Raw genomic sequence first — 12,279 nt, forward strand, 5'->3', positions numbered from 1 at the left:
GTATTGTCATAATTCTAGCTCCATGCAAGGGGTGCTCTTCTTACAAGCAGCTTGAGCAGCTGAGAAGCAGCATGCCCCTTTAAAAGCAGTTACCTGAATGAGCTTAAGACAACAGCATGTGCCCAATACCTAAAAACTTAAGGAACAAGACAAGACACCCCATGTGAATAGTGAAAAAAAAAGAAAAAAAAAAAAATCACCATACTTCCCCAGATTGATTGCAAACATTTTTTGTATTACAAGTTTTCTGAAATGTTGTTTAAATATGCAAATGTTATGTTTAAAAATGCAAATGTTATCTAATTAAATATGCGCTAATTTGTCTGATATTGGATGAAGTCAACTTCAATTTTTTTTTTTTTTTTTGACATATTAAAGTCAAAGGTTTCTACAGAGGGAATTTTGGATATCTATTTTTATCACTACATAAATCAGAATATTTGAATAATAATATTGTCAACAGCCAGAAAAAAATAAATTTTCTCCATTTTTTTTAGGATTAGAATGTTGTATAAAATCAGGAAAAGTATATATCAACAAATCCCTCTGTAAAAAGCTTCAGGAAATAGATATGAATAAAACTGTAAAGTTTGGTGTATGGTGTAAGATTTGCTGAAGTGGAGACTCCGAAACGGCCTTTAAAGATATTTACTGCACTTGACATCTACAGATGCAAATAGTTAAAGTGCTATAAAATATACACTTCAAAGTTTATTTTGGATGGTTTTTTTTTTACCAGTCCAAAAAAAAAAAAAAAAAAAACTTTATGAAAAGACAAAAAGTCCAAAATCTAAAAATTGACAGGTGCATGAAAAAACAGTGTTTTTGCCAGTTGTGTAACCAAATAATAACCAGGGGGGAGTATACATTTTTAGTGACTTATTTAAGAACAAGACCTAAATACTCTCAGACTCTTATTTTGAAATGTCCAGATTACACAACTCATAGTGGTCTCATCCACTTAATTTGCCATTTAATTAGCTTCAGGGCCCTGTTTCAGAAAGGAGGTTAAGTGGAAACTCTGAGTATGTTAAAAAAAATATCTTCCAGTGCTACTTTTAGCCTACATGGTAATTATGCTGCATTCACTCCACCTCGTATTTACCAGAATCTTGAAATGACAACACGTGTTATATTCGGAGCTGTTCACGTCCTTTTGGTCTTTGGACTTTGAATTATGCGTTTCCATGGCACCACTATCAACGCCTAAATGAATCTACAGCGGTTAGGTGGTACAGTGGCCACGTGGTACATGTGGGAGCTTTCAGAAAACTCTCAGCTTACAAGCTGTAGCCTAATTACGTACGAGGACGTGAACGCTTTTTACAAGCTAGAATCTTGTAACTAGCCTACAGGAATTATGAGGCTGCGTGAACACAACTTTAGAACATTATTTGCAAAATAAAAACAATGCACTTAAATTATTATTTTTATTTTTATTTTTATTTAATTACATTTTTTTCATGTGGGATATCATGAAAATTAATATTAGTTCAATAACTTACCGGTCTGCCAGTTTTCACCTCTGATATTATAACAACGAGTTAATTGAACTAACTCAGTTGAGCTGTTCTGTCATCTCAGAGTTCAAATTTTAACTCAGAATTGGTTGAACTTCCTTATTGAAACGGGCCCCTAAGCAATGCCATAAAGCTGCTGATAATACTGAATGAAAATTTGGGACCAAAAATTATTCAGACACTTTGACATGACCATGTTTATCTGACTTAATTAAGATATTTTTTTTTTCTGACACAGTTTAATATATATATATATATAAACTATAGTGAATAAACTGTAACTAATGAGTGAAATGTTCAAGGTGTCTGAATAAATTTTGGTTTGACTGTACATTGAGGAATAATGAATATCCATCAGAAAAAACAGGTGTGAATCAGGTAGATTTAAATACACCTGTCAGCGCTATTTGACAATGTTTCCGGATTTAGAACGTCTTCACAGCAAGACTGTTATAGATACTTTAGTGCAAGCACTGCCTATTCTATTCAGAGTGCAGTGACCCTGTAACAGCATATTGACAGCAAGCTAAGAATAACTCTATTATCTTGCAAAAGAAGAAGAGTGAAAGAAATCTTGATCTGCAGCCATGGTTGGTGTGTTTCTACTTGCATGTAAGTACTGAAATTGTAAAAAATCATATATGTTCAATATATTAAATCTAAACAAATGCTGGTGCTGTTTTCATGATTTCCCCTCATAGATATCTCAGTGAATCTATTCCTCCAAAGTAAAGGTATGTTTGAATAGTGCACTAAATAACCACCATTGCAGTAAATATATTTTGCAGTAATATAGTTTTCAGAATGATCAAACATCCCTAACTTATTTCCTTCACAGGTCATGAGATTAAAAAAGCTAAGATTTTCAGTGAAAATACAGAAGTACCAGAAGGTGGAAAACTGGAGATTTTTTGCAGCACATTTGGGTTTACAAAGGCAGAGACAAAGGCAGTTTATGTATATCTGACTAAAGATGGTAAAGGTATTGATATGAAAACCGGACCAACTCGACAAGACATCACCTTTAAAAAAGAGAGAATAGAAATGGACGATTCGGGCAACTACAGCTGTGTGTTCTCTGAAAAACAGTTGGAAATAACCAAAGTGATGGGATATGGTCATAATATCATCTTCATAAATGTGATCGGTAAGATGTATGACTCTTCTGCTTACCTTTGTGAGCGTGTTTGAATATTGTGCACAGATGATAAATGTTTAATAACTTGTGCAGATTAATCACAATACACTCACTCTCATTCATGAAAGAGAAATGTTTGATGTGCGTTTTTCTTTTTGTTTTAAACCCTTCGTCCTGGAATTCATTAAAGACCATGCTTAACATTTAACCATAAGTGTTCCCTTTCTCCCACAGAATCTTTGATTAATTCACAGATACATTTGCTTAAGTCTGAGGTAGCAGTGGGAAGTGATGCTGAGTTTAAATGTACAACGTCCAGTCCTACAAACAAAAACCTGTCCAATAATATGATTTTGGCTTTTCTCATCAAAAATGAAAAGCCTATTAAGGTCAATATTTGGGACACAGAGGAGATGATGACAACATTCACCCTCAGAGAGGCTCGGATGGAAGATGCTGGAACATACAGTTGTGCTATTTTGTTAAACATTCTCCCTTACCATGGAATGAGACTTGATCGAAATAATAAAGTCAACCTTCAGATAGTCGGTAAGAATGGGAAGGGAAAAACAAAACAAAACAAAACTATTTATAGGGTTAATGTGTTTATAAGGCTGTATGGGGTTACATACATTTTTACTATTATGATTTACTCAGTATAATGGCAGTATATACCCTTGTGAAAAACTTTAAATACTATTACAGTTTTTTAAAGACGCTAGGACACATTTCTCAATACTTAGGTCACTTTTGCAAAACTCTTCACACAGTGAGCACAACAGAAGTCTATGTGTGCTAAACTGAGGATCAATTATCATTGCTTTGGCACAAAATGCATTCAATGACTATATCTCTCAAATGTCATTAATTATTTTCTCACTCAGACACAACAACTGCCAAAACTCTTTGTACGTACAGGCCAATTTGCACATGCTTACATACTGTTTTCAAAACTGTTAAACTTATGTTCAAAACAATAACATCATACAAAACTGAATAAGGCAGAAATATGCTGCATTTCTATAGTAATATTGTAATGAAATATATTCTGAATATAAAAAATCAAATACTATCAGAGGAATTAGATGAAACTGAACACCTACACAAGCATTTGTTTTTCAGTTTCATTACCATCCATTCAAAAGGGGAAACTTAGGAATAATTTTGTTCTGTAATGTAAACATGGACCATGTAACATGTACTGCGGTGAATTATAAGCAGTAGAGAGTGTCATTCTTGTTTTATAAAGAAATTTAAAAAAAGAAAACATTGTATAATGTTAACTGATGTTAGTGTTTTTAAGGTCGATGTTTTATGACTGACAAAGTGTGTTTGTCAGGTGAAAATCTTTGCTAGTGTTCTGGAAGAATGAGTTGATTTGAGACATGAATGAAGTGTTTTGGTAGATTTAGTGCATTTTGAATGTGAAATTAACTGCTGTGCCAAGATGAAAGTTGGTTAGGAGAACTGTGTGAAGAGTTTTGCAAAAGTGACCTAAGTATTGAGAAATGTGTCCTAGCGTCTGTAAAAAACTGTAAAAAGAGCAGTTATTACATAAATAAATGCTTTAAATAAAATAATGGTTATGTGCAAAGTGATGTAACTGCAAATAAATGAAAATGTATTATAGTTTATATTAATATTATTATTTATATTTACATTAAACGCAATTAGCTAAACTTTAGACTTTTTTACCCAATTAAGGAATTCAGAATATATGTGTAATTTTGGTAACATTGCAATTTACACTGTCCTTATACATGTTACATACTATAGTAATGACTGTAAATTATGCATAATTACAAGCAACTAATATGATCCTAACCATAAAATGATTGTTAATTGATTTTACTCAATACTTATTTGTATACTCACACAGGTGCACCTTTAAATATAGTTCAGCCGTATTTTCAGAATTGCTACTGTTGTCTTTGAATTAAGGTCAAATTGTACCGAATGTAAACATTTGTTACTCTAAAATATACTTCAATCTAAATGTAAACTTGGTTGTATTGTATTTAAATATATTTGTGGTATAAAACTTTCATTCAGGGTCTAATTCTCACCATTAACTAGTTGCTTATTAGCATGCATGTTACAAATTGGCTGCTTATTAAAACACATATTAGTGCGTTATTCTGCATGACCATATTTTACATCCCTTACTCCTACAATTCTGCTACCTCACTAATTATTAATAAGCAGTAGTTTAGGAGTTTACTGAGGCAAAAATCATAGTTAAAAGATAGTTAATAATGAGAATTTGACCCTAATCTAAAGTGTGACGATATTTGTAACCGCACATTTATAATGTTGAAGTTGCAATTTAGTACATATGACAAAAATATATTAACTTTAAATAACCTGTAAAATTATAACGAAGTACTTTACTTGTGCTTTAACATGTTAGTCAACACTTGAAAATAAATGTCCTTCTTTAAAGCACAAAAAATTATTAAAACATAATGATTTCATCATACTGATGAAAACTCAATGACTAGTTAATTGTATTAAACAAAAAAAACAAAAAAATACGAATGTGTATTCTCTAGATAGTCAAGTGGCCTTTTATTTAAAAATATCATATTACCTGCTAGTATAATTAAAGAAAGACAGAAAGAAATATTTTTAAGATTTTAAATACACTACAAGTACACTTTCAGTAAGCACACTTCTTTTTCACAAGGGAAGTTAACTAAAGTGTAAGAATTAAGCAAACTGACAAAACAAGACTTTTTTTATGTTTCTGGGTTTTCTTTGACAGTGGCGTCTTACAGCAGCTTTGACAAAATCATAATTGTCATAATGTGCTCTACCATAGTGTTGCTTCTCAGTCTATTTCTGGGAATTTTGGCAGTGATCCGAAAGCGAGGTATGAGACATTTTCTCTATAACTGCAAACATTAACACATTTCACTTTCTTGAAAAGTTCTGTTTAAATAATTATACTCACAGCATTTTGTTTGTAATAGGGTGCCTTGGATTCCAAAAAGAAAGGTCTGTTTGAGAAGGGTTTTTTTTTATTTTTTTTTTTTTTATGAAAATATATTAGATTTATGACAACTTTGATGAATTTCTAATCAACAGATCCTTGAATGAGACAGAGCTCAAAGGAAACAACGTGTTCTACAAAGGTAACTATATTGATTTGTTAAATTATTTTCCCGTAATGGCAGAAGTGGAGGGAGGAGAGAGGGTGTAAATGGGTACGTCACTATACATAAAGACAGAGCTTGTGACTATTAATTAACTTGTGTTGCTTAGTAATATTCCTACAGTAATATGCATGTTCTGGTTAATTTCTTTGTGTTTTGGTTCTGTGTTCCGTCTTTGTAAGTTGACCTAGTTTCCTAGTGTGTGACAGTTTGTTCCCTTCATTACTGATTACGTTGCCCTCGTGTTCATTTAGTTTCCGCATTACCTCTCCTTGTGTATTTAAACCTTTAGTTCTCAGTCTCTCAGTTTTCAGTCTTTTGTCTTGTGTTAATGGTATGATTGTTTAGTGTTTCTCATTCCTGTTGATTGTCAGTTTATTAAAGACTATATATTGTATTGTGTTAACTTACCAGCAAATCGTTACCTACATTGTCCAGTCATCTTAAAAGTTTTGCTTAGATTTTTCTGTACATAAATGTAAGTGGATGCAATAATACATATTTTAAAGGGGTAGTTTGCCCAAGATTGATAATTCTGTCATCATTTACTTATCCTTATGTCATTCTAAACTTATATGACTTACTTCTGTGGAACACAAAAGATGATAGGCGTCTTAAAAATGTTGGGGTGCAAATAATATTGGATGGACAAAATATTTTTTTCCCCTTATTTTGTTTTTCACAGAAGCAAGACATGCATACTAAATATGTACATTTTAAATGTATGTATCTGCTAAAAGTTGATTTTGTCAGTATTCAGGTGTCCACTACCATACCAAAACTGCTTAACTTCCAGATTTCATGGGCTATTTTTCTTCTTTTTACTTCTGTTCTGAGCAAATTGTGTCTCTTACAAATTTAGAAATTCCCAAACTTGACACAGCTGATACTGAAGAAATACGAACTGTTGTTTGGTAAGCCAGTAAAGAAATAATATCAATTAATGAGCTTTGTGCTGTTCTATTGATTGAATCCAAATGTATGCTGACTTTCAGATTATTGATGTCTTAGTTTCTATTTTTGTTCCTTATTTCTTCGACTTTCCATGCAAATGCTGTAAATCAATGTCCATTGATGTCTTAGTTATGCAGCAGTGTGAGAGGAGTCTTCTGATGGTGGTAAGTCTGCGCTCTTAAAGATTTGTTTTATTGATTTTGTCCTTTATTTTAACTGTTTTATTATTATTATATATATATATATATATTTTTTTTTAATGTAATCTTACAGTACTGGAAAACATGCTATATCATATTTTATTTCTATACCATGAAAGTTGGCCATTCTCTACTGCACAATTAAAGTCCGCGTGAACCGGAAGTTGCAAACGACTTTCTCCAGTGCTGTGACGTATTTCCAAGTGAAACGGAATATTGAATAGAGGGCAGAGTTTTATTTTAGCGCTCCTCCTCTCCATCTCTCGCTTATAGCAGACTAACGGTCGGAGGGGAGTAGTTTAAGTGATTTCAACCCAAGCCGTCAAACTGATGTCATCAGAGAAGGGGCACTGTTGCAGAGGGGAGGAGAATTTTCAGATTTTGATTAAATATTACGAAGCCAAACTATTTTTTTGTGTGGATTGACTTGCACGGATGAATTGTTCACCACAAAACTAGCAATTTGAGCTAATAAAATAAATAAGGTCAATTTTGATTTCATGTGTACTTGATAGCTGTGATAGCTGTGTCTGCATTACACAATTTTTTTTTTTTTTTTTTTTTACAGATGCATTGTATGATGCCCTGGTCTTCCAACAGTCTTAATGCTCAATCAATTCATGTACCTTGAATTCAATGTAATAACTTTGGATAAAAGTGTCTGCTAAATGCACTGATGCAAATGTGATAAATTGGATGACATGCATAGGCTATACAACTGCAGCATAAATAATTATTGCATTTTCATTTAACTTGATGTTATCTTTTTTTGTGGTCAATTTTAGCTTGTTTTATAATAGTATTTGTTTGTCACTATTGTCACTTTTTTATTGTGCACATTATTTAATTAAATTTCTCAGAATTACCAACATGCATATTGTTTACTGTTGTAGAATTATTTAAAAAAATACTTAAAATCTGCAAAATATTATAGTGTGTTTACAGAATACCCCATGATAAAATATTTTGAATGAAAAGATATTTCACCATGTACAGATTGTATTTAATCATTTTTATACACTAAAAAAATAAAATAAAATCCAACTTCAATTTTATCAGACAAACTGTATTTTAAATGTTGATTAAACAATCAAATGTAGAAAAAGTTGACATTATATAAAAATTTAAATATTAAAATAAATACTTTATTACTTAATATATTAAAGAGTAAGTACTTACAATGTCAAATTTGGTGATGTTTTAGCTCTATGTAATGTTTTTAATTATATTTTGTTGTAAAAGGTGTGTCGATTCAAGTCAAGAGTGATTCAGATTTAAGAGTGATGAATGTTTTCTCCGGTGAAGTGTCTTCCATTTTAAATGAGAATATACATCTTGTTTTGGTGTATAATATTAAGTCTGCATAACATTTTCAGTTTTCTTAACTGATACATAAATTAGAAAGTTCCACATTACTATTATGCATTGTTAATGCTCAGCTTAACTTAAAATGCAGGATTACTAAACTTGCATCCATTTATAGAGTTCATAGAATGCATGTTTGATGAAAGCACAGACCAAGTTTAATTATGTGATACAACATTTCCCCCGTAAGTTGTTTAATACTAAAAATAATTTTTTTTCAACTTCTAATTTTTACAGCTTAAATGTTATTTTTTTTTATTGATTTATCTTTATTATCTTGGGGGTGGAGAACTATACAAAAAAGACCTGTACATCACCTATATCAACATGTATAATACATATGATATATTATACATATATCAAATTACATCTTTTTTATTATACTAATTCTAAAATGGCTATACATGTTATTTTCACAGCATAAAAGAATCAATGTCTTTAAAATGCTTGTAAGCAAACTAAATGTTTATAGAGATACCAGTTACTTCAGCAGTGGGTTTAAAATAATACCTGATGGAAAGTTTGCAAAAGGTTAGTGTCTTAAAATGTCTCTGAACATGACCGTTATGACACAAAATACACTTAAGTATATTACTGCATGTCAGGTGATACACAATTTTCCTTTCAAACTGAGATAAACATCGACCCCTTGAGTCAAAGCAAACTGATTTTGTGTATTACAGGTTTTGAATTATAAGTGGCAAGATCATATATATGTGCTCATATAACCACACACACACACACACACACACACACACACACACACACACACACACACACACACACACACACACACACACACACACACACACACACACACACACACACACACACACACACACACACACACACACACACACACACCTCAGCTGACAAGTCCTTAACCACATTCACATCATTCCGCTTCAGAGGAGGTGAAACTAGAAATAGAGCAAGGTTCTGCATCACATGTCTAGCATTGTGTATCTGCTCATATTCTAACCACAGCTTTCTATAAGAAGTAGTGGAAATTTACACAATGACTTTCTGAAACTCCAATCCACTGAACTTCAAACGACAACAAGCAAACTGCACAAATTTGCTTGCCCAGAGAGAGCAGTTATTAAAAACATAAACTCTGTCCAACCATGTAATTACTTTATACCAAGCCAAACTTAAAATATTGTACAAACTGTTGCAAGAAGATAAGGTGCAAGGAGTTTGTTATGGCCACATAATTTAGTCATGGCCTAATTTCAAATTATAATGTGAACATATGACTTTCTTTTTAGTTAATGTGTTAAATGCTTTAATCTATGTTTGATTTCATATGATTACATTTCAAAATGCAATGAATATTAAATGAATAATTAAATAATTATTGTTTTTAATTCATTATATATATATATATATATATATATATATATATATATATATATATATATATATATATATATATATATATATATATATATAATGGGGGTTACACACACACACACACACACACAGGCGTTTACGTATACACTTTTTTTTGTAGTAAACTGGAGCTGTAATCGACGCACATGTGCATGTGTGTTAGTGTTATATATTGAATATGAGTTGTTTATGTTGTACATTTTCTTCATTTAATTATAAAATTGTTTCATGTTATTTTTTTCAATACTGCAAAATATTATTTAATTTGTTATTTGTATTTATGAGAAGAAAAAAATGTTTTGTGCAGTTAGTAAATTAATTTGGCATACCTGCATCATGACGTCATCGCACGCTAGTTTGCTGCACGCCTGAGATGAGCTTTATTCGTAGCAAATGCAGAGACAGGAAGTCATCACATCAGCGTCCTTCTCTTAATTTTCTTATACTTTTTTGTAAGTAACTGCAAAAGTAAAATGCACAAAACACACTTTCAGTTTAAGTACGAACACTGTTTAATGTAATACAGACTGTAATAGAGAAGTTGTATGTGTTTTAAGCTCTTATTTTATACTTTAGAAAAAATTGTCGTGAGTTCAGTGCGGTTGAGCACATGATTAGCATAGGTGCTCCGCGATTAGCACGAGAGCCCGCCATGTATGATGAATGGTTAAAATAGAAATAAAACGGAGCAGCAGGTAAGGATTTTTAACAGCACAGCATTTTTCACAGGATCAGGTTTTCTGAGTGTCTTTGCTGGGCAAACTATTGCAGCTACATAGAATAGATGCTATCTTTTTTTTCAGTGAATTACCGCCTCCTGGAAGCATAATACCTACATGCCATTGTATTGTCATTGTGTTTGTTTTTAATTGTCACGGGACCCTTCATTTACCGTTTTGCCCCGTTTGTTAGGCTGAAAGACATTTAGGTACATATTAACAATGAATACAATGTGTTGAGCTGTGCTTTATAGAGAAGACAAATGAGCATTATAATATACAGTGACTGGTTCAACAAGTTGAATACAAAATGTTGTGTTGTGGTCAATCGATGTGTTGTCATGGCCTCAAGATCATGTTCCCAAGGCCAAAGTTTAGTGTGAACAAATCTAACTGACCATATAGCAACATGGGATAATCAGAAATGTATATTTTCTTTCAAGTTTACCTATTATTATAATTCCTCAACAAAACATATTGCTTGTTAATAATTATACTTGACATATTATAGCCAAATATGTTAAGTTCTTTAAAAGTGAAGTTTCATTCATTCATTCATTGCCACCAACTGGTGTAAGCTTACAGAAATAGTCACTGAATGTCAACTTCATTGGCATGATTTTTAGAATGCATTTCATCAGTTTCTGTTTTTCTTTCTTTGATTTCCTGCTTCTTGTTTGTTTCTATACTAACTGTCATTAGTTCATTTGGTTTCAGATATGTTTGATTAATTAGTCACTACTTAAGTTGTGCCTTTGCCTTCATTATCTGTTTGGTGTTATGTTCCTCTTTCTGTTTTGTGGATTATCTTGCCTTTTGGGGATTTATTAAACTTTATATTAAATTTATATTAATCTGAATCATCTTCTGTTTGCCTGAACACACACCCTTTGTGTGACAATAATATAAAATAATATAATTGTTATAATACATGGTTAGGAATGTCACAAAGATGAGGAAACATTCAAAGTCATATTTGGCTATAATATGTCAAGTTAGACCTGTTGTCCTAATGTGTTGTCCAAAAAGGTGTCCTTTCTTGTTTTTCCTGAGGCAAAAAAGAATGTGTTGTCTGAAACAGAGTAGACTTTAAATTATATGCGTTTATGCGTTTAATTACTAGACTTTCACCTCAATACATGTTTATTTTAATGCGAACTATGTGCTTTCGCTGTAATTCTTACACGTAATTCTTAATCTTAATCTTACTGATATGTTACTTGCATAATAATTTGTAATGCGGTGTATGGAGCCCTGAAATAGGCTCGATGACCTGCTTCTCTTGCCTGCTTTATATGCGGCCATAGTAGTGCTCTTGCCTCCCTGTCCACTGGTAAGATTTGCTTGGCGAAACTGAAGTTTAAGTCTTTACATACTGAAGAATTCTTCATCAGGCACCAGAATTAATCTCTGTAATGTCTCATGGTGGACTGGACAACCACTGTGCTCTACCTCCTTCTTTCCCACGTGATGTACCGAATTCACCATACTCTCCAATTTTGTAGACCACCGTGGATTGATCTTCGCCATGATCCCAAGTACCTCGTTCATGAAGCTCTAGTGCAAGTTCTGCTAGGAAGACTCAAATGTTACGTCGCTTATTAGTTCACATCTAACCAATCATTATCTAACACTTGGAGTATAAAAGATCAGTACTTAGACATTTCTTAGTTTGCAGATGTTGATGCCAACCTTCATTTCTGGTGTGGGAAATAGCTCATTTAAATCCAGCCTGGCTTTGTCATTATCTAATAAATTACTGATATTTTTCAATCTAAAATTTAAGCTCCAATGAACCACTGGTGGGTATACATTCCCTCTCACAGTTCTTGG

Source organism: Chanodichthys erythropterus, chromosome 7 (assembly GCF_024489055.1).
Source record: "Chanodichthys erythropterus isolate Z2021 chromosome 7, ASM2448905v1, whole genome shotgun sequence".
Classification (NCBI taxonomy): domain Eukaryota; kingdom Metazoa; phylum Chordata; class Actinopteri; order Cypriniformes; family Xenocyprididae; genus Chanodichthys; species Chanodichthys erythropterus.